At 37.2% G+C, this 27576-nt stretch overlaps 1 protein-coding gene across 1 annotated transcript in view; it reads left to right on the forward strand.

The window, feature by feature from the left end:
• The window catches only part of PARK2 (parkin RBR E3 ubiquitin protein ligase), a 130340-nt gene that overhangs the window by 17502 nt on the left and 85262 nt on the right, over positions 1-27576 (forward strand). The window lies entirely within an intron of this gene.

Below are 27576 nucleotides of genomic sequence, written 5' to 3' on the forward strand. Positions count from 1 at the left end.
AAAGGTAGCAAAAGATGCCTTGCAATACTTACTGTACAGCTTAGGTTAGAGACACGTTCCTTGCTGAAGCTGGTAAGCAAAGAAATAAGGAAGGCAACGTGAATCCGGATATTCTCTATGAATATCTGCGTCCATCCTTTAGGCTATGCTTTAGATATGTAGAGTCTCTTCTGGGGTATCTGAACCTCTGTCTCTTTGGGTAAAGTTCAGAGTTGATAACATATTGCTAACAGCAGAAGTTGCATCTAACATCAATGGTCTGCTATTCACCCAAATGCCCTTGCAGAGAAATAGTTGTCTACTGCACAGAACAAACTGATTGTTCAGGTTTGAATTGCAGTATAAAGGTAGCTAACAACTGTCAATAGATGAGGATTTTGATTAACTGATGAGATGGATCAAGGGAGGCAGGAGGGATAGGTTTTCAAGAGAAAGTCAAGACACTAAATGAAGAGGGTTTTCAGCAGCCATTTTAGAAAAGGAGAGGCAGAAGAAACCAAATAGAGAATAAGAATAAGCTGGCCACCAGGGAATGAAGCAAAATAAATATTCCATTATTCAGAGAGAAAACTGTGGGGAGGCTGTCCCAAACATGTAAAGACTCCAACCAAATCTGAAAGAGCATTGAAAAATGAACAGGTAACTGAGCCAGGCTAAGATACAGACATTTTGCCTTCCTCAGTTTCTTTCTCTAGTATGTAAAATGAGGAGCTAGAATCTCTTCTTGCGAAGTCGTTGCTATCGGTGTCAAACCTAAATGTAAGTCTTGATGAGAGTGCTCTTAATTTGCTAAAAGGGCCTTTGGGAAAGTTAAAGATGGTGGATTTTGCTTTGTCTAAGGAAATTTGGAAATAGCAATATGTGGGGCCCAGAAACAGCCTGGTAAATATCTAGACAGAACTGTACCAAAAAGGTGAGGAGAAATGTTTAAATTTAAGCACCTCCATATGCACGCTCTGCAGTCAGGCACTGCTATCTTATTCAAGCTTTCAGGCAAAGAAACAGATTTATTTTGACTTGCGAAGTAGCATGTAGATATCTTTTTAATGATTAGGAATAGTCCTTACCCAGAGCCATGTTGTGGTACCACTGACTGACGTCACTCTTGTCTAACCTTTCATATTTTTTATCATTAGCCATAAACATATTAATTGATTTACTAAGATATTACCATTATACACTGTTGTTCTACCTTCATTACTATGCATCACACCTATGTTACTAACTTTTATTGCTCAGATATAAAACTTTTGACATATTTAATATGAGAAAACAGCTACAAAACATGGAAAAGAGTACATATTGTACCAGCTGGCCTGGGTACAGGAAAAGCTGTGGTAACCAAGGCGTACAAAATCCCTATGAATAAAACATTTTTGTCTTGGTTTATATTATACTAGCATGTTATTTCCTGCATATTAAAGAAAAGTTTGGAGTTAAAGGCAGCTTAGAATGGGGCTTCAAAAGGGACTATACTACTTTTTTCTTAAAACGTATGCCTGAGTTTCTACATATACAGCTCATCTGTCTTGTAAAACATCCCCTGTCATTATCTTTCAGTGGGATAACTGACTAATGTGTGGATGCTTCCCAAGCCTTGTTCCACAATGGTATAAACATTTTGCAGCATGCAATATCAGTTGACCTATCCCTTGGAGTGTGGTGAGATGGGAGATTGGGGGTAGTGGGGATAGAGCCTTTGTCAGTCTTTTCCCCTTGAGTTTACTCATTCCTAGCACAGTCTATAAGCAAGACGAAGAATGTATTTCCAGAGATCCTCTGTTGTTTGATAATCCCTTGCTAGGAGGTCTGACTCTTGAAGGTTCGTGGAGGTCCAGAGACCACTCTAAACTATCCTAATGTCTGGGTGACAATGTAAATGGTCTTAGGAAAAAGCAGTCGTAACTGATGTTTTTGTGGCCCTTCGTTCATATCCCCTGATGTGAAACTCCAGTCCGCAAATGAGTAGTCAACCTTAGTATATTAAATATGCAATGCTAAAGGAAGTTTTATAGCCTTGCAAAGGGAGCACAAAATTTGGGGTTATTTCACCTCTTCTATATCATATTTACTGTTCTGTAAGCATAATGTCATTGAAGAACATCAAGATTTCACTAAAGATGTGTTCCTTTCTAAGATAGGTGAAATTTTAAGGCTGCAGACTGCAAAAGATCCCTGAAAAATCAATAGATATAAATACCATGTCTTCCTTATAAATAGAATACCTAGGCCATTGTATTACATAGAACAAAATCCCTAAGGCAATTTTACTCTTCCCAGCAATTTTTTCCCATTGATTTCTTCTTGCATTCTTCTCCCATGGCTGAGGAAGCACATGTCAAAAGCAATTGCAACATATTTGTAGAATTAATAATTGTCCGCCTTTTCAGAAAGCTTAAAGAATAGAGGACACTCTAAAATAATTACATGAGAAGAGCAATACACATTCCTGTTGTCTGCAGAGCTCTTTTTTGTGGTTCATTATCTCCTGTTCATGCATTTCCTAGCATGCACATTTCCTGTTCAGTAATATCTTTGTTAAGCATAACAGTATGCATGTAGGTGAACCCTGAGTAATTGGGAAAAAGACTTTGTTTTGAGGAGACAAATCTGAATTACAAAAATTCCAAACAACAAGTTCCTATTCACTTAATTTTGATAATTCAAATGATGATTTTATTAGTTGGTTGTGTCCTTCTAAACTTCTGGAGAGAGGTTGTCTATTTTAGGGTTTTATATCTCAGTTGGAGTGCTATGTGAATGTATCTATACTCCCTCTGGAACCTGAACTAGCTCACAAATACTGTTTCAGAACTATTTCATATATATGAAAGTGCATAAGTTTGTAAGAGTACCCCACTCTCACAGTGAAAAGCCGTGTTCACATCTGGCGGTTATAAGTCTTTTGTTGTAAAGTTCAGCTCTAACGCAATGTATTGTCATGATCAGCATTTCTATCCCATTTGTGTCTGGTTTTGGCACATTATTCCATACATATTGCCTGATCAAAATGCTTGAAAGTCTGACTAACCTAAAAGACTTCATTTTCAAACAGAGATGTAGGTATAAATATTTGGTTCAAGACGTGCTCTTTGCTTCTTCATTAGCAATACCCGGAAAATCTTGAGTGTATGTAAAGATAAAATAAGCACCTTTTAAAATACTTCAACACAAAGATAGTCAAGATGAGTAGTGGTAATTCAAGACAATCTTTGAAGACACTTGCACTGAAAAAAGTCATTAAATTTTATAAAAAGATGAATAAAAGGTCGTGGGTGAAGAAGGGCTGTGTGCACAATGATCTGAATTTTTGTCTCAGTTTTAAGATGGGAATGTAAGTTGAAGCAGGAACAGAAATAAGAGGCTCCAACGTTTTGAAAAACAGGGGAATAATTCAGAAAAGAAGAGGCCTTGTGACCTTCATGTCATTTGCAAAACACTAAAATGGAAATAGGAGATAGCTGCTGTCTAGTACCTATAGTAAAAATGAAGAGTTACTCTTTGTTATTACATTTCAGGTACCTGTCCTTGTTCCATATATCATTAAATTTTTGCTTTTAAGAAAGTTCACCAGAAAGGTATTATCATGAATAAGGTAATAGGTGAAGATATTGCTGAGACTAAGAAACCAACTCACAGCAGGAGTGGCACTGGTGAGGCTGCACCTCAAATACTGTCTTCAAAATTTCTCACTACCAGAAAGGCATTGAGTTGCTGGAACATGTCCAGAGAAGGGCAACGAGGCTGGTAAAGGTCTAGAGCACAAGTCTTATGAGGAGCAGCTGAGGGAACTGTGGTTGTTTAGCCTGGAGAAAAGGAGGCTGAGGGGAGACCTTGTCACTCTCTACAAATACCTGAGGAGGGGGTTGTGGTGAGGTGGGTGTTGGTCTCATCTCCCAAGTAGCAAGTAATAGGACAAGAGAAAATGGGCTCAAGGTGCACCAGGGGAGGTTTAGATTGGATATTGGGAAAAATCTCTTCACTGCAAGGGTTATCAAGTGATAGAACAGGCTGCCCAGGGAAGTGGTTGAGTCACCATCCCTGGAGGTATTTAAAAGATGTGTAGATGTGGTGCTTAGGGACACGGTTTAGTGGTGGACTTGGCAGTGCTAAGTTTATGGTTGGACTTGACGATCCTTTTTCAAGGATCACCTTTCAAAAAAGGCCTTTTTCACCCTAAGCAATTCTATGATTCTTTGATTCTATAGTATTATATAGGGAGATTTTTAAGGGGAATGAAAATGAGACATTTTCTATTATTGCTAAATGCTGAGTTGCTTGCATTGCACCACAAGCTCTAAGCAGTAATCACATATTGCTTTCTTCTATTGAGTGGGCATTCTAGCCTTCAGAGAGTGGAATTCCATCTTGTTGACACATTATGCTTCAGTAGCTAAGCAAGTTGTTTCATTGCTAAAACATGACAAGCTTTTTCATGCTGACCAACATTTTGGGGGGATTTGTAGGGTTTTTTTCTGGTAATGTTTTACATGGTTTACAATGAACTGTGAAGACATGGGGCATTTTAAGATGTGGTAGAATGCTGATGTTTTAATAAAATGTTTACCCCGGAATAGCACTGTACAATTAACAAGTTATGTATTGCTGTCAAGGTGCATTATTTCCACTGCCCATATCCTGCAGTGCTGCAATTCATTGATCTGGTCACTGATATGAAACTCAACTGTCATCAGCAAGTGGATAATGCAATCTAGAGAATGTTTCCATTATTAATAACATGGATCACATTAGTTCATTGCACTAGCAAAACAAATACTTTTTATATGGAGAACAAATCAGTTACTTGTCCTTGGTTCAATAGGTAGAATAACTGCTTTTTGCTTTACATCCCAAACCACGGAGAACTAGCTAGTAAAATAATGTTAGAAAACAACATGTGAGTCTGTTCAGCTCTACCTGAGCCAGAATTGAAATGTCATTAGTTTTGTCTGCTAAATGTCCAAAATATTATGGGATGTCCCATATTATGTGATCAAATTCTGTATTGCTTCATTTATGTAGAGTATAGCTTTTCCCAGATTTCTGCATTATGCGGGCGTTTGGAAAATGGCTGTTGTACATGCACATTGCAAATTTGTTATTGAATGTGCAGTGTTTTCAGTGTTTTGGCTTGATTTATTATTCTGTGGCTTACCTAGGAGTTCACCATTTAAAATGTCATACGTGTTCTGAGAAAGAAGGAGCAAGGAGGTAGAGAAAAGAGCTAGTTACCTGATAAAGGTATAGAGGCTGCTGGTCTCTGTAATCTAGCATGAGAACATATATAGCAGAATAACGCTGTATTTGAGTCAGGGAAATCGTATTAGAGAAAACTAAGACAAAATCAAGTTCTTCCCTGTAAAGATAAGTCGAAACGGGACACACAGGCCTAGGAACTAGAGGGAATAAAACTGGTCTCTATGAATGTAAACAAGCTCAGACTGGGATGTGTAAACCAATGTTTTGCAGAAGATAAATGGTCCAAATTTTACCAATTTGTCTGAAACAGGAACGAGCTAAAATTGCAAACAGTTTACATTGAAAGCTGAGATAAAATAGGAGTTTGGTTTAAAATCACATTAGTAGTTGATTTTAACATTTATCAACTAAATATTAGTCCTTGTAAACCTCTAGATGATCAAACAATCCCCCGGAAGGGTGCTAGGGATTTTCATAGTAGAGATACCAAACACTCAACTTTGTCACCCATTCAGTATTCAGATCCCAGAGCTGAAGCTACCTGGGCTTCAAATTTCTTCGTCTGTGGAAAGAGAACATTTTACAGTAGATGAAATGCAAAAATGTGCATACTTTAAAATATCCACAGCTTACTGTAAATTGATTTTAGCACATAGACTTGGAAAAACAGCTCCAAAAACAGCACCTGCTCTGGTCTAGTGTGATTCCTTTTCTTAGGTACCCATTGAGTATATGGTCGGCTCTCTGATGCTCAGATCAGGATTAAACTGATCACCAAGTTTGAAGAAGTCAATATTTGCTCTCAGGTCTCATTGACAGGGACTTGACATGTTGTGCCAAAGTTGGTGGATGTGCTACATACCATCTCCAGGAATTTTGGGGGCATTTCTCTCCTAGAAATTGCTTGTTATTGCAAGAGCCTCAGGCTTTGGTGACATCTTTGTCTATTTTGGTCTATGCCTGTGGCACATCACAGTTTAGTCTCTTGATGACTGAAGTGCCCTTGTCTAATTAAAATAATTGGACTCCATGTAGCAGTATCTGGGTGATATTTAATGCCTTATGATGCTCAGGAGATTATATTAGATGCACTCATAGTTCTGTCAAGCCTTAGCTATAATGGAAGTTTATGACTGGAGAGGATTTGGAATTACTTTTTTCTTACTACTCCTCTCCTCTTCAACAAAGTGCCTGGAAATATGTCTGACAGTCAGGGGACAATGTTTTATCATGTGGCCCATCAGGAAAGGCATGGAGTACAACAATAGGAAAGAAGGAAAAATAATAGGATTCTCCAGTTAATTCTGCATGTATGGGAAACTGAGCTCTGTCTTTTGACTTCATATTCCCCTTAGATACAGGTAAGATTATTCTCCCTTTTATGATAGAGAGAAACACTTTACATATAATGGCAAAGTGTAGCCATTTTAAACCAACCTGCATTTCCTTCAGCTGATGGATTAAAAAATCTTGCTTATAACAGTCTGTCCCAAACCACAGGAGGTGCCTGAGCTTTCCTGCTTATACAGTTTGTATATTGACTGCAGTTTTATAATCGGTAAGATGAATACAAATAAATTTGTAAATTAGTGGAACTAGGGGTTAATGGAAGATTTGGTATCAATAAACAGATCTGTCACTGAGTCACTGGAGGGAGAGCAGTAATGCAATCAGCAGAGGATGGCAGCCTAATTGTGGGATTCTAATTGTGTAAGAGGCTTATTTGAGCGATCTTCTAAAAACTTTCTGTATTTGAATAGGAAAGAGAAAGACAGACTGAATGCAGAAAATCACTTATAAATGAAAAGGAAAATAAATATGAATCAAAGTAAGCTTATTTATTGCCTTTCACATGAAGTTTCATATGAAGGCCTCCTGAGGCACTTTGCATTGTGTTATTGCATTATTGTAAAATGCAAGAGCTGCTTAATCAATGAGAAATGGTGGAGTAAAAAAGATAGGACCAGAACAATAAGATCTTAGATTAGAATGAATCTATTGACTGGCGTTTGTAGCTTAGCCAGGGATAAAATTCAACATTCTGAATGCTAAAGAAAAAATGTTCTCATTATGTGTCTGGTATAACTGGCCCATAGCCCAACTCAACAGTAAATCACAAGGCTCATAAAGTGAGCCCGTCACATAGATCCAAAAAAACCCATTGCTTTCTACAGCTTTTGTGGCACTTGTAGTCTTCACGTCATTGGATGTCAGAGTAAAAAAATGCAATAAAGATTTGAGGTTTAAGTCTATTCTGTGGAATTACAAATATGAAAAGCAGCAGTTTATGTCAGTTCGGAACTTAGAAGTAATGACACTTTTTTTTTACTAAAAGGAGTGCCCCAATTAAAAATGTTTGCAAGTTTTTATACTTCGACATTAGCTGATCAAACAAATGCCCGAAGGGTTTCTTTCTCAGCTTTACCTTGATTCTCTAAAATACATAAAGTCTCTGTTGGTCAGCCAGGCTCTTAGTTCATTCTTTCAAGGCTACAACAGCATTTTCCATGTGGAGGGCATAGAATGATTGCTTACTGAGACTGCGAAACTCTGTGATGAAAAAAAGGAATGGCACAAAATGCAGAGTACAAGCATACCACAGGGAGGGGACATAGAAAAGTTAGGGGTAATGTACATTAACAGTTACCAGAAGAACATCTTTTCTGTGAAGACAAACAAGAAGTTGTCTACAGCTTCCCAGTGCTCTTCTTGCACTTACAGCTATATAGGATTTCTTACTGGACCTTTAAGTTCTTTCAGACACATTTTTGTAATAATAACAGTATGTCTGTGTAACGAAGCAAAGCGACTGCTTGTCTTTTCATCCATACAAGACAAATGTTCATTTTTCATTACACATGTTGCATTATTTCCATACACAGTATAGAACCCAGATTGACTGAGCACTCTGTAATGCATCTGGTTGGGCTACAGTCCTTGAAGAGTGGGAGGAAAATGGTATTAAAAAGGTTTAAACTATAACTAAATGTAATTTTCTTACAGAAAATAACCAGCTTTTAAAAATAATATTAAGTAGAACAGAGTTATTCTGAGATCAGCTTTCCTCATCACTACTAACTTCAATAAATTATTTAATAATGTCACATGCAGAACTTTATTATTTCAAAACCATTTCAAAGAGATAGCAAAGCTACCATTCCACATTCAAAGCTGATTTTGAAGTGCTGAAACAAAGCTGATTTTCAATTATCAGAGTCCAAAAAAAGCATCTGAAAACTGTCTTGATTGCTGCAAAACTGCTGTCTTTTCATGTTGGATAACTCAAAACAAATAGATGATGCTTATGAAGCTTCAAACAAAAATAACTTCTAACAAAGCATAAGCATAAAAAATCCTCAGCCTGAAAGAGAATATCTGGGAAAAGTTATAAGCTTGTGAAAGTGAGTTTAGAATAGAAGTTGCATCTCAACCTTAACAATGATATTAAGGTTACTAAGCTGTAATAGAGGCAGTAAAGAAAATGCTGCAAAGTCAAGGGCAAATTATGAAAATAAAATAAAATCAAAATATACACAGCAAACTTATACATTAAACTAATAATATTCTTAATGAAAAGCAAGGACATAGATTTGGAGAACAATGACCAACTGTAATTCAGTGGGAAATAATAGAAAACCAGGATGCAGTAAGTGCTCATAAAACCATCATGAGGGAGAAGAATATGAACCTGATAAGGATAATATAATGTATCTGTGAATGGAGGCCTTGACTAAGGGCAGAAAATCATGGGTGGATAACCAAGTCTCAGTTAACTCCATTTTATCCCTATATTTCTCAAAAATTAAATCATTCATACCACTCAGTTATGTTTTTTTTCCAAAAGCTCTCATGTTAAATTGGGTGACAAACACTACCATGACAGAAACTCTGTTCCACTGACAGTGAAAAGATGTAAGTGAAGAGATAAAGAGTGAGTTTTAAAGGTAGTGGTGGCTCACTCCTTCAGATTAAGTGAGCAGTAAAATAGACTGGTTAAGATAGGTGTTGTTTCCATTAAGAAATATCAAATAGCAGTAGTATGTTTTGTACTTACCTGTCATTTTCTCTTTTATGCCGGTGAAAATATTCACATATAATACCAAGTGATAACAATGGTAATTCTCTTATGCACACCTGAAATGGTTATATTAAAAAAGATTGACTTTTAGGCCACCAATCTAAAGCCAGTGCTTAATATTAAATATAATTTGCAAATAAAAAATAAGCATGGGGCCTGTTATGCAACATAATCATATATAAAAAAGCTTGACAAGGCTTTGTTTTCTACTTACTTTTCCCATCAAACTAAAATTAATGTATATTTTCTTTCTTTATTGTGTTTAAGGAACTTCTTATATGTCTCTTAAGTGTGCTTTTTGAAATTTCTTAATCTTTACGGTAAGGGTGCTTATGTCAAAATATTATTAAGCAGAGTTATTCTGAAAAAAAATTAGTTTAATATACCTGTTATTGGGATAGTCTTTTAGTGGCATTTGACCTAAGTCAGAAAACTAAAATCTTAAAAAATGTCAGAAGATCAAAACTGAAATCCACAAGACCCCCAGTAGAAATTGAGGAGGAATAAATAGGAAAAGGAGGGCAACAAGGAAGCAGATTTAAGATGAGGTCAGAGAAGACTTCGTGGGATCTTACTGAGCATTCAAAACTCTCACAGGAGCACCAATATCTTCACTCTCTCTCTGTTAACTTTAAGAGTGAGAAACTGCTCCTGCATTTTGTTGTCTCCCTCGCCTGGAAGGAGACAACAGGAACATTAACTTGCCTCCTCTGCTGAGAGCCGTGACTTTGTGTGAGACTTTGTGTGCATCCTTACCACACCTCTTGCTTGCTTGCTTGGTCCCTAGTGAGCAGGTGGAGATGGGGAATAACAGGTAGTAAAGTGGAGATGTCATGGTTTAACCCCAGCCAGCAACTAAGCACCTCACAGCCGCTCACTCACTCCCCCTTGGTGGGATGGAGGAAGAATTGGAAGGGTAAGAGTGAGAAAAGTCATGGGTAGAGATAAAGACAGTTTAATAGGTAAAACAAAAGCCACGCACACAAGCAAAGCAAAAGAAGGAATTCAGTCACCACTTCCCATGGGCGGGCAGGTGTTCAGCCATCTCCAGGAAAGCAGGGCTCCGTCACACTTAACAGTTATTTGGGAAGACAACTGCCATCACTCTGAATGTCCCCCCCTTCCTCCTTCTTCCTCTGGCTTTATATTGCTGAGCATGATGTCATATGGTCTGGAATATCCCTTTGGTCAGTTGGGGCCAGCTGTCCCAGCCATGTCCTCTCCCAACTTCTCATGCACCCCCAGCCTGCTCGCTGGTGGGGTGGGGTGAGAAGCAGAAGAGGCCTTGACTCTGTGTCAGCACTGCTCAGCAGTAACAAACACATCCCTGTGTTATCAACACTGTTTCCAGCACAAATCCAAAACACAGCCCCATACTAGCTATATGAAGAAAATTAACTCTACCCTAGCTAAAATCAGCCCAGGAGGTTTCTCCAGAGAACCCTAGCAGAGTCTGAAAACGTATATTCTGTAGGAAAACCTATAATTTATTCTGGTGGGTGGGCCTGGCACATAGGAGTAGAAGTGAAGATTACAGTATACATGCCTTGGCTGGACGTATTCAGAATCATGGGAAACTGCCTGCCAAATCTTTGTATAAATGAAGACAGTATTGGGATGTTTATATCATGAACTGTGGCTAGAAATTGCAGTGCGTGGGTGTGAAAGGAGCAGGGGGGGGACTACAAGTGTGTACAGAGTGAGTGGGCTATTAAGTGGATGAAAGCTTTAACTGTACAAGGGTTGGATGTAGAAACAACAGCTCAGCCACACAACTGTGATATTTTGCATGAGTTCCTGGTTGTTGCAGAACTTTTATGTGAATCTATATTCATTAGAACCTACCAAATTTTGTGTTTTCAAGTATCTACAGTTTTCATATTTTAAAATCCTTTATGCTGACAGGAAGCTTTTTCTGAGCATGAAGTAATTACCTAAAGTCATTCTGGAAAGTGTTTCAGATTTGGAGATGGAAAAAAATGTGGCTGCCAAACAGTAACTTTGCTCTGAGCTAGTAACTCACCATATCCTCCTATCAGAGGACTGAAAACAACTGGTAATTAGTGAGTTAAATAAATCAAAGAGGAAATAAACTTCGCAATAAATGTGCAATACAATAATAGCTTTTATATGCTGCTGTGGTTCTCACCAGTGGTGTTTTCATAATATGCATCACAAGCTTTCACTGTTCAGGGAAACACATTAGTGTTTTTGAATTGTTTTTATTACAAGCCATGCAAATAGTGTTTGTCCCTGTGGGATGTGACATTAATTATTAGCAAAAGATCTCTTACATGATTTCAGTCAACGGAGAACGAACAGTTCAATCTTTATTTTCAGAGTGCGACATATAACTATTCAAAACTGCATTAAAAAACATTTAACCCATGCAGAGTATTCCTGCCGAAGAGATGACACATGGCAGAAATAAATTGCCCTAATAACATCTGTAAATGTTTTGTGGTGGCAAAAATGTTATCTGTGTAATTCAAACGTTCTGCTTCATTATATCTCAGAAAGAAACAGTATTTAAATTATTTCATATGGATGGCCAGTGGTCAACTCCTGAAATAAAAAAGTTTGACTCTTTCAGAGATGGAATTTTTTAGAATATGTCACCTAGACAAAAGGAAACAAAAAATCAATCAAAACGTATGTCTGCAAGTGAAGCAAGAAAAAAACGGTGACTTCTGGAAAGTAGCAATAAGCAAACTTGCATAACTGGTAAGAAATCAGTTCTAACCAGAACAAGGGAGCTGACAATTGAGGAAAGAAATCATATTAAGGCCACAATGCTAAATTATCTCAATGTAAAGGAGAACTAGGAAGGGTGAGAAGAGACCGACTTGCTTGAATAATGACCATTTTTATGAACTGAAAAGTAAGAAAGAAATGCATAAAAAAATTAAGTAGGTTGTATCACTAGGAACAGATAGAAAAACAGAAAACACACAGAAGGAAAGTCAGAAAGTGCAAGATGTGAAATAAAATACTTGTAATATGAAGTATACCAAAGAATATTCAGAAAGCTTTCCATAAAGAAGTGATAAAAATAGTAACATGAAAGATCAAGGAAGCTGTTGGTTAGCTTCTCGTGGGAGAGTAAAATGTATCATTAAACAGCTCCAAGAAGGCAAAAGTGTTTGTTTTGTTTCAATCTTAATTTAAAAGGTCTAACCTGCTTAGCTGGTTAGCAGAGCTAAAGCCAATGAAACAGCATGAAAAATACCAGCTGTATTGGGGAAAAGACAGGAGAGAGGAGGGACCTTCATCAGCTGGGCCTGAGGAAGGTTTTCCTGTGGGAATGGCTGAAGAAAATCTGGACCATTAATGGTCACTTCTAGAAATACTGGAAGGGAAAGTTTTGAAAAAGGCAAAAACGTGAAGTCTATGTCTAAAGAGAGGAAAAAAGGGGGCGTGGGAATTATAGACCAGTAGGTCTAACTTAAATTCCTGAGGGAAAACTGTAGCAAATAATCAAACTACTGGTAATTACCCAGAGGACAAAAAAAGAAAATCTCAGGGAGCCTGGACTTAACAAGAGTTTATCACATCAATCTAACTTTGTCATGTCAGAGTAAAAGGACTTGTGGGTATGAAAGAAGTAGATGATGTCATCTATATTGGATCTAGTACAGCTCCTCACATTGCTTGAAATTTCCATAGGCGAACTAGGAAATAGAAGATTAGATGAGAATTTCATTAGGTGGGTAGGTAATTAGTTGGAGAGCTGTGTATAGACTATTTACCAGCATTTCACAAAGAAAGGGATGTCTCAAATCTGTCCTGAGGTTGACAGGTTTTAATATTTTCTCTGATGCCTCAATGAACAGTGTAAAGTTATTAAATTTGCATAGGATGTGTAGCTGGGGCCAGCAAACAGTTTGGAACTTGATAGCAGTTCAGTAAGGATAAACATAAAGTTTCTATACATAGACAAGTACAAGCTGCCATATGTTACAAGAGAATAAACGCTTAGAGAGACAGCAACATGGCAAAAGAGGATCTGGGAGCTGCAGTGGATCACAATCCGATCTTGACTCAACAATATGCTGGTGTAAAAAAGGCAAGTGCTGGACTGAGGTGTATAAATCACAGTTTTTCCCCTAATCCAAAATAACAGGTTAAATGCACAGTGAAGAGACCTGAGCCAGAACAATGGCCCTATTTTCCTTTCTGATGTTATGATTCAGGTAAAGAAGGAAGATGTCCATTTTAATAACACTCCTTATCCAAGAAAATGGGGTTTTTTTCTACCCTCTTCCCAGTCCACTTGGTTTTGTAGAAAATAAATTGGTGAGATGTGCCATCAACACCTTTCTCCATATCTACTTGACTCTCTGCTCATTCCAATCTATAGCAGACTTTGCTCTAGAAATAGTTTCAAATAAAAGCCAGCTGAAACAGATAAAATCTAATAAGTGCAATATTGCAGAATGCTTATATGCTGTCAGCGACTAACATACATAAACGTAAGGAGAGTTCATATCCCTGGTGGCTTTCTAAATACCGCTTTACAGAAAGCCAGCCTTAGCTCAGAGTGACATTAGTTCTTTCTCCTCTCTTGTGAGTTTCCACTGCCAGAATTTGATTAGATAATCTTTTTCCTTCAAATAGCCAGATGCTTATGAAGTGACACTGCTGATACTTCATGATAACACAGAATAAACTAGCCACCATGCCACAAAATCACTGTGGACGTTTTATGAGGAAAGACTCATTCAACTTAACCTTTAAAAAAGAAATGTGTCTAGTTCCTACAGTCCATGATTTCAGAGCTCCCAAATGGTTGAGCCGTCTCCCAGCTCTTTGGAGAGTCTGGAAATTAGGTATGAAAGCCTGCACTGTAATCGGATCCGTTCTGCAATTGATTTGGCTGAAAATTTTCATTGAAACTGTGGAACTTGAGGCTTGGCATTGTGTAAAAGAAAGGAAACTGTCCCGCTGCCTCCATATACAGCACTAATATTAGAACAAATAAAAGAGAATCAGGAAAGGATTCAGTCACCGAGTCATTCACCTGTCTTTTTTCTCTCAGCAGAGATCATTCACATTTTATTCCCCATAAATCTCACAATTATTTTATTGTATTTTCCCTTGAATGAATATGAAAGTGGGGAAGCAAGTCACCACCACCGAGATCCAGAGACCTTTGTAGGCGTACTAGGTCTTCAGTGTTGTTTTCTCCTCTGTCCTTTGGACCAACCTGCTCCTCGTAGGATTTTTCCTCAGAAGGAATTAATGATGCATACCTGTGTTCTGTATGTGTGTGTAGGTGCATGTAGGTTTTCTATGCCTTTTTGTACCACTTCAATTCTATCATTTGTCTTGTGGTTTTACCTTCTCACCCCCTCCTTACCAAATTCTATAGAAAGCATGTTTGAAGTAAAGCATTCAGAGCTGTTATCAAGCAAGTGAAGAAGTATTGCAGTCTTTCTTTCTCAGGTATGTTCAACTAAGTCTGTTTTAAAACAGAAAGAGACCCTCATTTTGGGGGATGAAATTTCATATTTATCTTAAAACTTCTGAGTACAGTTTGATTTGCTTAATTCCCTTCATATTTTATTTGTAGTACATTTGTTCTTCTGCACTTAGCTATTCACGTAGCATTTCTATTTCTTGTGTGTATGTGTTACTTTACCTTTCTTTGTGTATGCTTTATTTTCTCCTCTTGTACAATCCTCTCAAATGCAGCACTTACCTTGAGTATTATTATTACTGTTTTTAAATTACCTTGTTCCTGCTGCATGAATTCATTGAAGACATTTTTCTCAGTTTCTCTTTTTATGTCTTTATTGAGACTTCCCTGTGATTTTACACAAAGAACAATGCATGCATATATACAATGCAACAAAAGATGGATTTTGGAACATTTGCAGACGGTAGAGAAGTCATATTCATTTAAAGGTGCCCCTGTGGTACAACTATGTTTTCTATGGCATTTTACCTTGCAATATTTTTGCTTTGTGAATAGTATAATCCATTTTATAGACCTTCATTTTATTTTAGTATTCACGACACAGTTTTCAGTGAGATTTTGTCATTAATTTTTTCATGTAATCCTACTTTTCTAACTTCTGTAGCCAAACCTTTCTATATGAATATGCTGAAAAAATGAATAAGGAAAAGTATCAGGTTTCTAGGAGGGGAATATTGTTCATATCTGAGTTTCCTTGTCCTGTGAGGCTTGTTTAAAATAGTCACCCAAACCAGATAAAACAAATTTGAAAATCAAGTTCAGTCACACTTTTTATTTATTCTATTTTGATATTAAAATTACAGGAGTCTTTGGCCATTGCCAAAGGCAGGTTATCATAAATGGAAGTTGCAGAAATATTTCAGTGAGAACAATCAGGAGACAATTTATTTTTTCAAAGCCTCTTCAATAAGTTAGGAAGGTGATTTTGCACATATGCATATAAGGTACCGATGAACAGTTCATGGACATTGGACAGAAATATTAGGAGCTGCAAGAACCCTTTATGTTACTGATACCAGTGCAACTAATCTCTTGTTATAAGCTAGAAGCGTATATAGGAATTGAGTGACATTGTTAGTTTTTTATGGACTGATGCATTTGACTATGTCTAGAAACACATATTAAAGCATGTCTTTTTCTCAAGAATTTGAAAAGATTTATTTTTGGTTCTCAAAGAATGGTTGTGTGCCTCGCAAGTAATATCCCTAGAAATATAAACCGAGCTTCTTAAGAGAAATATGATATTAATGTTTAACAAACATTATGTCACATTGTTATTTATGGTGAAGTAGTTGTGACTGGTATTTTAAACCTTGATCATCAGGCAGAAGGAAAAAGCTAATGGGAATCTTAACTGGGAGTTTCCTTTTGCCTTACTGTCACTTTTGGCATTGACTACTTTCATTCGTGTGGTAGTCTGCTTTGACTGTTTGATATTCTAAGCAATTCATGGTGGCTCCAAGACCTTAATGCTGATAGGGCCTCATGCATACTATGCTGTTTTCACTCAAGTGGGAAGAATCCTTTCTAAAGAATCATTAGCTGTTCATATATGGACTTTTTTAGATCTCATCTCTCATGACTAGTCTTGGAAAGCTTTTTTCGTTTGTACTCTTTTAAACTTGAAAACATCATATACTGAAGAAAAAATAGAATGGACAGTTAAAAAGCCAGAGATTCATCTTTCTAGCTTGCTTTTTGATTTAAAAGTAATCATTTTTTTCAAAGTAACAGAGGCTACTGTTTCTGACCATGGTAGGTACAGTCAAATCAAGCAGGTATGTTATCTAGCTCAGTTGTACCAAAATGTAGCACACTTTAACTGTAGCTGCCATGTCATTAGAACTTGTACTGCATTGTTTAGCACTTGATTGTGGATCAAGGAATTGAAAATAGCAACCAATGTAGTGAGCTGTCAATAAGATTAAAGGACAGGGAACGAGTAACTTCACTTGTTAACATTCTGTTCTTGTGCATACAAGCAAGCTCTTGTAAACAGCTACAGAGGTGAGAACTGCACAAGATCATTCCAGTAAAATATTATCACTGAAATTTACAATTCCTGGTTTTCATTATTAGAAATACTCTGAAAATGTTGCTTCAAATGTTTCTGTTTTTACATTTTCAATCTGGGTTTGTCACAAAGGAAATTGGAAGATTTTTTCCTAATGTCTTGACTTGCTCCACCACATAGCTAGAGTGAGCGAGTACCACTTTGATTTGTTTTCTCAGAGAATTGTTTCATTCCATGTACTTTGAAGCAATGGGGGAAAGGCCTGGCAGTATCAGCAGCAGAGAGAACTGTGTGTTGTTTCCTGTCATATATAGTGTCATTTGGAATGTGAAGATTAGTCAAGATTGAGGAAAGCAGTAGTTGCTGTTCATCCTAAAATGTTTTAACAAGCAACTGATTAGTTTTCTTACACAAAAAGACAATTTCAAGAAGAACTGAGCAGAGCTCAGGGAAGATAAAGCAGAATACTGAATGTCTAGACATTTCCCCACCAAGAATGGTAGCTGTTAAGTTTTACAGCATAATTTCACAGGTGGTTAGCTGTGTGATTTCCAGTATTTGGGTGATGCTTTGTTTTTATTACTACTCTCATAATCTTAGTAATGTTTTGGGGGGACGTAGGACAATCACTACTTCCACAGACTTGTATTCTTCACTCTATTCAAGATCATTTTAAAATTATAGAGCACTAAATGACACCAGCTGACTAACACACCTGAAACAGAGTAGACAGCTTCCAGCAACCAAGCCACTAATAAAGTCAGGGAATCCCATCTTTGGCATTGCAGTCAACAATTATCTATATCCTCTTTCTTGTTAAATGGTGCCAAAGCTCCCTTGCATCATTAGTTGGCTGTGCAATGGGCTTGCAATGTATAAAGCCACCACAGCATCCAGCCTTCTATTTCCTTGTTACTTTAAATAAGAAAATTGTGAGGACAGTAGAGACTTGCAGCCAAAAGGGCTCCCCATCTGCTTACACTCCTGAAAAAGGTGTTTGTCTCTCCACAGCAGCTGCTGCTTTTGTCAGAGTAGTAGATATCCAGACATCATACGGTTGCTTCTGGAAGTGGCCAACTTTGAATCAATCAGTGCTATTCTTTCTGTTCACATAGTCTTTAGATGGTGTGCAGATGAACTAGTTAGAGGAAAAACCTTTGAGCAGGTTCCCTGAAGACAGAGGACAAGACTTACCCTCAGCACTTCTGTGAAACCCCATGCTCACATAGAAAATTTGAAATAGTATATCTAGTGTTGGTCGTTTCTGCCTCTGGGAAGCAAATCCCCCTGTAATATCTTCTTGATACTGATTAGAGATCTGGACACATGTCGCTGTACCCTTATACCCAGGAGTGCACACTGTCATGCACAGGTGAACAACTTCAGGAGCTGCAAGCGAGCAGGAAGGATGGCCTGCACTGCTGATGGAAACGTTTAGAATAACAGTGTACTTGAACCATGCATGGAGCTGGATCAAGTCAGGTGGAGTTTGCTGCTGCAAACCTGGGATAGATAGTTGGTCAGGACATACTTTCTCTAAAGCATCCTTGATCAAGTTAAGGAGTCATAGCTTTGCTTTATCTACCATTTTGCACAGCATAGAGGAAACACCTCTATTTTCCAGGGAAGACACCCATTTGCTCACTCCCTTTCTCTCACAGCCACCCCGAAGTGCGTCCCAACAGTCCTAATTTTTCAACTTCCTTCTGAAGCTGCCGTCCAAGGCAGTCTGTCTGCAACACCTCTTAATCCTGAAACATCTTCCTTAGACTTGGAGGAGCATTTATTCCTAAAGAGACAGATTAGCAAAAAGTCTTGTTATTCCCTTTTTCAGCTGATTCCACTACTCATCCTTCTCTTTCCTTACCTCGTACAATCAAAGAATCGTTACCTCACCAGACTCCTCAAGACTTGCAGGAACTCAGGAAATCCGCAATCCTTTCTCTCCATATAGTCGTGGAGACTTTGCCCCACTACACAGCCCACTGTTTTCAGCGCATGACATGTCCACTTTATTTTCCTGTTTAGACATCGCTGGAGATTGCAATGAAGAGTGCACTTGTGCAAAAATAAAAACACGATTACTGAAAACAACTACAGATTTTAAAAGCATTCATATTGGAAAGTAAATATTAAAAATTTCCTGTTATGCTAGACAGTTATCGGAACTGGCTAAATTTTTGTTCTGAAATTTACCTCCACCGGAAAGTGAAATGCCTGACACCTAGTGTTAGTCCTGTCTTCTCAGGGTTTTTTCTCTTTTGTTTCCCTGCAAACTTTGCTGCAGTCCTCTACAGAAATGAAAGGCCTTTGAATTGAAACTGATGCTCCTAGACAGTACAATGCTGTTGTCATCTACGCATTTCCATTTTCTATTCTCCTTGGCTTGGCTATTTACTAGAAATACCAGCTTTCTATAGCCTTAAGACAGAAAGAATGTCTTACACTGTGTACTTCTAGAAGCTGTTGCAATGCCCTGTAGGGCATCCTAGCTGTTGTCCTAAATTGAGATGACAGTGTTGCTCATATTAAATTGCCTTCTTGCTTGGCTTGGCATGCTGGGATCCATATCTATTAATGCAGGAGTGTCCAAATGTCCTGCTAGGAAAGCAATTTGTTCCTCAGTAGGGTGTCAGGGAAGCAGCTGGTCTAAGAAACTATCAGAGGTGATGTTAGGGGCAAGTTGTGTTTTTCTTGATTTAATGGAAATTTTTACTGATCCATCTCCTTGCCTGTCCCCACCACTTGTCAACAGGGCAGCACATATCCATCTTCAGCCATATCCTATCCCTCACAACAAGCCGGTCATATCTCTCTTGTGGAGAGACAGGCTTTCACACAGCCTGAGCCTCATAATAGACACTTCAACAACAGCAAACATGTTATTAATGGATTTTTTTTTTTAAATGCCCTACAGAGACACAATTTCAGAACGTTTTTGCTAAGTATCAGTTTTTAAACCTCCACTTGGAGAGAGAGACTCCTTCACAAACAGAAGTTTATTTTTGTCTCTCTCCTCCTCTTTTTGCACACATACCATAAAGTACTTTTAACCCCTTGAGTAACTTTTATCTGTTTGTCTTTTTGCCATTTATATTCTAAATTAGATTTCAAGTCATCTACTGAAGGAGATGGTGAGGTTTCTAGAGTCTCATTCAATGGCTTATTAATGTTAATTTATGTTAGCTGTTAGAGAATTATTATCAGGGTGCTTATATTTATGAAGCTAGACGATAGTTATGGCAGAAATTATTTTCTGGTCATCTTAAGAGGAAGCAGTGTGCATACAGGGTGTTACAGTCCATATCTTTATGGCTGTAGTTACATCATGATACAGGTAAGTACAACATAAGGTGTATGATACAACTTGCTAATAAATAAAGAGTATGCATATTAAAGCATACTTAGTTAGGTCTGCTTGAAAAATTCATGAGGGCTCCACATATTTAATGATACTGTCTGTATAGGTTAAACTGTAGCAAGCTTCTTTACTTAGAGACCATGATGTTTACATCACAGAATAAATCAGAAGTCCTATCAACAAATTCAGGAATACGGAGTACGTAAATGTTAGGTTAGAACTAAACTCTTTTTCTATTGAGGTGCAACAAAATAGTTTGAACTCTCAATGAAATAAAATTCAGTAAAGAAAACAGCCCTAATTTTAGCTTACTTAATTGTTCTTCAGTGCTTCCAGGTGTCTCTTAGGATTGCAAAAGTTGCATCATTTTTCAGAAGGTAGCTGCTGAGAAATACTTATTTATCGTAAAATGGATTGTCAGATTTTAATCTGAATTAACCCCACTAGGATATGACCAGGATATGTCAACTATATTTTTCTTATTACTTTAAACAGCCGCTTACACTATCTGTATTATAAAATGCACCAGTGAGGCTAATAAATGCTTCCTGCTACTTATTTTCATTTTCAATGTCTTTCTGGAGTTTTACATTATAACAGACTTTTGAAGTTGAAAGTTCAAGAAAGAAAAAGTTTTAACTTTCAGAGTTGACAGCCATCATTAAAAATTCAAATGCTCATATAGACCTGTTCCACCTTTTTCCTAATATCAATGACAAACGTTTGCTTGGTTTTTCTCAGGTTATAGTTGATACAATAGTATGGAAGTATCATAAACCTTCAGCCTGTAGTTTAGGGAAATGGCTAGTGTGATGCAAGATAGGAACGACCTTTGTTTCAGCAAGGAAGAATGAAAAGTTAATTTCACAATTTATTCCAATTAGATGGAGAAATTCTTTAAAAAACATAATCTCCCTACAGTCCTCTAGTGCTATCTCATCATGTATTTAATCTGTAAAATGCATTTGTTGCATATGAACGACTGTGATGGTTAATTTTTGAAATAAAGAAGGATTTCTTTTCTGCACAGCAAAATGGTTTTTAATGTGATAGTTTTGATTTCTAAATGTTCAGTCAGATAATTGTAAGATTTGTTAGTTTGTTTTCACAGGCAGTTTTTCATAGCAATATCTTTTCTTAAAATTTGTCACATATTTTCCATAGTAGAGTCATTATAAAAATACGAAATGTTACCAAACATATAAATGAATCTGCAGGTTGCTATATTTTTAAAACACTTGGTTTTGGAAATTTATTGATATGGACATTGTAAGAATGAGAGCTTGCCAACATTAATACATTTACCTGCTGTCTCTTGAGGGAATCCTGGCATATTCATGGTCTGAATCTAGGTTTAATATTTTGGCAGGGCTTGATTTTAGACTTAGCTGCATTACAACAAGCTAGAAATTCTTGTTTACAGGCATTCTGTTGGAGGCTTTTTACACATACTGACACCCAGTCTTTTTCGTTCTCTCTGCCTATAGATATTGTGATGTAATGCTGTTCAATATATAATTTATTCCACCATTGCCAATATTCATCTGTATTCTCCAGCTAGTTTTCCGTGTGTCGTTTGTTTGTATAGTGCTTAGCACAGTATGGTTCCTAACCCATAGAGTTGTACTTAATGAATTAAAACGAATTATAGATATATGTGAATATGTAATTAAATACATAGTAGTCATATAGTATATACTACATGCTCACGTGTATGATTCTCCTGTAGATGCAGTAATAAAAGAGCAAATTTTACAGAAAAAAAAACCCAAACAATAAATTGTTTTTTAAATATGACAAAAATATCAGGTAATTTTGGGCCTTTACCTAGTAGGGCATAGATGCTCCTACTTATAAGCCCAATGAACAAACTAAAACACACCAGAAATAGTTTAGTGCAAATAGTGTGAGGGATTCTTTTCTCTTCATGAACCAAGGTGTACAAAGAATTGCAGATATATGTGCATATTATAGTCACAAGTGAAGGAAAGAAAACTAAGAACTGTATGTCCTCAGCAGGTTTCCAGTTTACAGTTCTATCTTGGGTGACATTTACTGTATTACATAATTAATGTTCATGCACCAACAGTATAATACATATTTGCATTCGGGATTGTATTTTATTATAAAGATTATTTGAATACTAAATATAGGAGACTTTCTAACATCCAGTCCATTATTTAGGTCTTACATCTTACTGGAATATATCACAAAAGATCCAGTTTTGTGCCACAGAATCCATATGAACATGAGAAACGTGTACCATCATTTCAAATATACTTTCTCTTGTGTCTTTTCTTCTTTGATAATTATGGGGTTTTATACATTTTTTTCATTAATATTGGAAAATGTCTAGGCATTGAGACTCTATTATGGAGGAAAACAATGAGATTGATTTAAAGATGTCAAGATGACAGTAACCCAAAGGAAAATCCTTGGAGATCATAACCTGAGAGGGAGATGCATGAGGCTGCAGATATTTCCTAGATGCATGTGCTTATTTATTTGCTGTCATGTTTAGAACAAAGTTAAGATACAGCACATACATAAATAATCATCACAAAAGAAAGAATCTGAACTCAGAAACTGCATGTGAATACTTTGACTTTGAGTCCTTTCATAACTTTTAATGTAAATTACTCCTGACTTGATTTTATGTTTGCATATACAAATTAATGGAATATAAGAGAATCTGAAATATTCCAGGCCATCTTCTTAACTCCCCTGCTGATGTCTTTATACTAATCCATCCGTTCGCAGCAGCAAAACTGGATTAATCAGATTAGTGCTAGGGAAAGTCAATTTAAGATAAAGCAGCCTCACTGAAACTTTAGTATGTCTGATTGGCCTGAAAGTGACTGGATCATGATTTGGTGGAACATGAATTCACCTTTTCCCCTCGTCCTCAGCTATATCAACCCAGCTCAGAAGCTGGGTGAGAATAAAAAGATGTTCTCTGCTAAATTGCTTCTCTAATGGAGTTTGCTCTTGTCTTTGGAAATCCTTAAGATGAAGGCAATAAAGACCTGGGCATAGACTTGTTATTCATTGTGCGCTTGTTCATTGTGCACAGGAAAAGCTTTAAGTCATTCTTAAGACATTTTGCTTATGAAGTGATGAAATAAAGAATAATGAAAGTTAGAAACCTTAGTTTATCTGAGGACAACAGAGTTTCCAAACGAAAATTATGTGAGAACGTACATAGGAGAAGTAGCATACAGGCATTTGTCATACAGTTCTAATTTTAGAGTCTGAAAATGAAAAAAATGAGAAATAACTTAGGAATTCACCTGTGTTGTGATAAATAGTCTGCATGTATGCTTGTGTGCAAATGGATACCCTTCCACAGAAGGATGTAAAAGGCTTCTTTTCTGGGTCAGTATCTCATTTTCAGTAGATCTACTGATGGTGGTAGTTCTGCTGATTCACACCTTTTATATAAGAGATGGAAAATTTTTTTGTTCTTCGTTAAGGTGTTTTAATTCAGCCTTTTTATTGTTCAGAGTTTAAATGCTGCCCATTTTCAAAGTGCCCACTCATTATGAGTATGTTGTATGGTATCAATAATATACTCAGTATTCTCAGATAAGCCTCCTCTCCCCTCATTCTTTCTTAGATCTTTCTTATTGTTCTTTTCTTTCCAATTTCCCTTACAATACTGAGCAGTATGGGCTATGTTTAAACTTTGGACCAGACATAAGCAGATGCGCAGAACAAGATATTTCAGTGCCTGAGATGTGTGACACTTCCTTATCTAAGCTACTATTGTTGAAAGGCAGTAATAGTTACCACAATAAATGTAGCAGTGTATGTACATTTTGTCCTCATTCATTGTTGTATGTAAATTCTTACTGAAATAACAGTAAAATGCTCTCCTGAAAATGTTGACTTTTGAGCAGTGAACCTCATCATTGGCCACACTTGTGACACTGCACATGTCCAGATCATTAAAGGGTGCCTGCGTGTTAAACCTTATTTGAGAACCAGTGCTTTGAAGCTTTGGTACCTGGAGATTGAACAAATTCAGAGTATGTGAGCAAATGAATATGAATATGAGATTTAATGTTAGAGAATTATTATAGCGACACTGAGGGGGGAGAAAAAGAGTGAGAGAATTAAAAAAATTCTTCTCTGTGCTGCAGCTGAAAGCTCACAGTGAGTCGAAGTCCATCTCATGATAAAAATGAATGCCACTGCAGGAGCTGTCTCCACAAAACTGAGATATTGTTTCTCAGTCTAACATTTCTCCTGCCAGTTGGCAGATTTTTTTTTTTTGAAAGCAACCCATCTGCTGTTTGAACTACATAGTAACTTTGCAACTCACCGCTTGCACTGTTGTTTCTCATCTTGACCTGTGATCAAAAGGTGTTTGTGATTCAGTGACATTGCAGCTAAGCAACAGAATACAAGTATTTTAAGCAAACACAATCCAAGAAATAACTGTATGTATATATTTTCAGAGCAGGGTTTGTGGCAACCCATGGCTAGTAAACATCAGAGGTTCTACGGGCTCTCTAGAAATTAGTGTTCCTCCAAAGGCTGTGCCCAGGTAACACAGCTTATCCTTTGTTCCCTCTAACAGGAATTCTCACAGGACTTCTGTGAAACTTTTAAAGGAACAGTTATCAAAAAGGTTCATTGCTTTTCCATGAAAGATGGCTCACTGAACCTAAGAAGATCGAGATTACCAAGATTGCTTTTGAGATTATTTCCCATTTGGGGGAGATTATTTTCCATTTTTGTGATAGTATTTCTTACTGTGACATATATATCAATGGTTGATTTTCACTGTCTCTCACTCCTCGCTGGAAAATGTGTTTCTGTTTGCATAAAGGAAGAATTGACTGCTTTAGTTTAAATACTGCTGTACTTAAAATACGGTAGAGACTCTATCCTTTATAGGCCTCTTCTTCCTTTACTATTCAGAAATATTGCTGTTTTCCCCTTTGAATCAAGGTGGTCAGTTTGCATGAGAGAAATCTGATGAATGGAGCTTGGTGCTTTTATCACAGAGGGCAGTCAGGGATGGGTCATCTTTCTAAAGTGTGTTCTGAGTCTGGATTAATTTTTTACTCCTTTCTGTGCTGCTGATTCTTCTGATCCGTAAAAGTACCACATCAATGACCGATCTTTTGATTCAGCCATCTAATGAAAAAAAGACTTTGTGTCACCAAAGGAAGACAACATAGTATCATATTAAAACGTTATATTTCGCCCAAAACAATATGTTTCACTTCTGTAGCAAGAAATATTTCTGTTATAAAGAAAGCAACAGAAATGCTGGGCTAGATTTAAGTCAAATCAACAAAGGAGGAAGAGGAACTGCAACCTCCCTTCTCTCCAGGAGGTAGGAGACACTTGTCCAACACTGTTATTCTGATGGTCTTTGAAGCACTTTCAAGAAGACTCCCCCAAACATGCAGTGGCGTTCAGGGCATTTCCTCTGAAAGACGAGGGTTCAAGGCTCCTCGGGCAGAAGAGGGAACTGCTGTCTCCTTGTCATGTCCTCCTGTGCTTTCTTGATTTTGTGCATACAGCCTGAAAAAGGAGAATCCACCAAACCTATCTGCCTAGCACATGCCAAATTCACAAATTACATTGGTGGGGCTGAATCAAATTTTCTAGTGAATAAAACTCATGCCTGCTAAATTTACTTTCCCTGTTCAGCATGTGGAAAAGGATTTTGGCTTCTGTCATGTCATAAAGTAAAATTGAATCGTGAAACTGTTTCTTCTGTAGTTTCAGCAGGCTCCACACACCCCTGGAAAAAATCCACCCCCCAAAAAACCCTTTCAGACAGTTCTGTCTGTCCAATCACTACCCCAAAGGTGACTAAGAAACTTAAAAGAGGAGCAAATGAGAGAGACCATGCTGAATTTTTTAAAACAGACAGATGGCTTGAACAGAAAAATAGCTTATTCTCTCCCTCAACTATAATGTTCTCAGCAAGTGTCTCTGTTGAAAAGATAAGCATGAGAAGAGATAATAGGATCTTAAGATAACTAGGAACATATGAAGAAAGCCAGTCTGGCACAGAGTTATAAACAAAAATTATCTTACTATTATTTGAAGGCCCTCCACACGCTGGGAACTACAGCTCCTGCTTTTTTCTTTGGAAGAAGTATTCATCACATTGTTGGATAAAATCTATCAGGAAATAAAACCTGTTTGGTTCACGTTAGTCAACTGGCTGGGGACTATTCTAAATATTTTTGGAGAAATTTGGCACAAGTGTTAAACACCCACTTTCGTGAAGCATATGGTGTGGTGTAATGGGTTGTCTAACTGATTTTTAACAGATTGTTGGGTCAAAGAGATGATAACATCAGCCTTTTTTCCCTCTTCTGAATTCACTGAAAACCTATCGGTGGGAAAATGAAGAATGTTATGGAGGTGAAGAATAGAGTAAAAGACCATTTAAAATCGCATATCCTTGGGAAAGACAAATTAAGTGGCACTAAGACATCAAGAACAAAGAAATACAGTATTTTTTTAATGTATCTTGGGGACTGAGGAGAAAGCCTTATGTAGAAAATTATTTAGTTTCCAGAATCCCAAGAAGCCATGTAGTAGAATTCACTCCTTTAATAAGTAGGAATTTGTAAAAGTTGCTGAGATTTAATAAGGAAAAGCATAGCTCAAGCGATTAAAAATCAGTTATATACTGCCAGTGTTACGGAACAGCTAGAATAGATGAGTTCACTGATGTCCAGTGAGTGGACTGTGGTACACAAGGGGGTTGGCAGTTACTGTAGCTGGACTGCAGAGTCACAAGAATTGCCATTCTAGTGCTTGCCCCTAGAAATGGAGGACATACAGGACATTTTGAGGGCTCATGGTGCTCTATCTCCTCAAAGGTTTGAGACACCATGGTTTTCAGATGTTTTTACGTATCAATAATTTACTTCGGGGCCTTCAAGACAGTTTACATGGGATTAAAGTGACATAAATAGGTTGCGCTGAGTGTTTTCAAAGGGGTAATTGTACTCTCAAGAGTGAGACTATGGTAGCATTATTTACAGTGATGACAGCTTGAGTCATCCTTTTACTTATGATTCTTAAATGCGTGGCAGCTTTTGTGTTTGTTCAGTGGCTGGTGCAGCATGTACCTGCTTGTGAATGGGGTTCCTTGACATTACTACAATAAATTTTTTAATGTTTTCAGTTGCATACAATAACAGGAACTGCATTGACTCCAGTAGAGCTATTTCTGTTACAGAGTGCTATTTAGTATGTGAAGGTGGCCAAAACTGTCTCTTTGCTAAAATTGCTAAGATTTTTCAAATTTGAAATTATCTTTGATACTGTTATACTGACATATCTGACCGAGATTAGAAACCTCTCTCTCCTGAATAATGTCAAAGCTTCGAGGATAAAACAAAAAACAAACAAACAAACAAAAAATCATTGCTCAATTTTTAATCAGTTTTTTTTCCTATTTATTT

This window comes from Phaethon lepturus, unplaced genomic scaffold (genome assembly GCF_000687285.1).
Source record: "Phaethon lepturus isolate BGI_N335 unplaced genomic scaffold, ASM68728v1 scaffold2994, whole genome shotgun sequence".
NCBI classification, from domain to species: Eukaryota; Metazoa; Chordata; class Aves; order Phaethontiformes; family Phaethontidae; genus Phaethon; species Phaethon lepturus.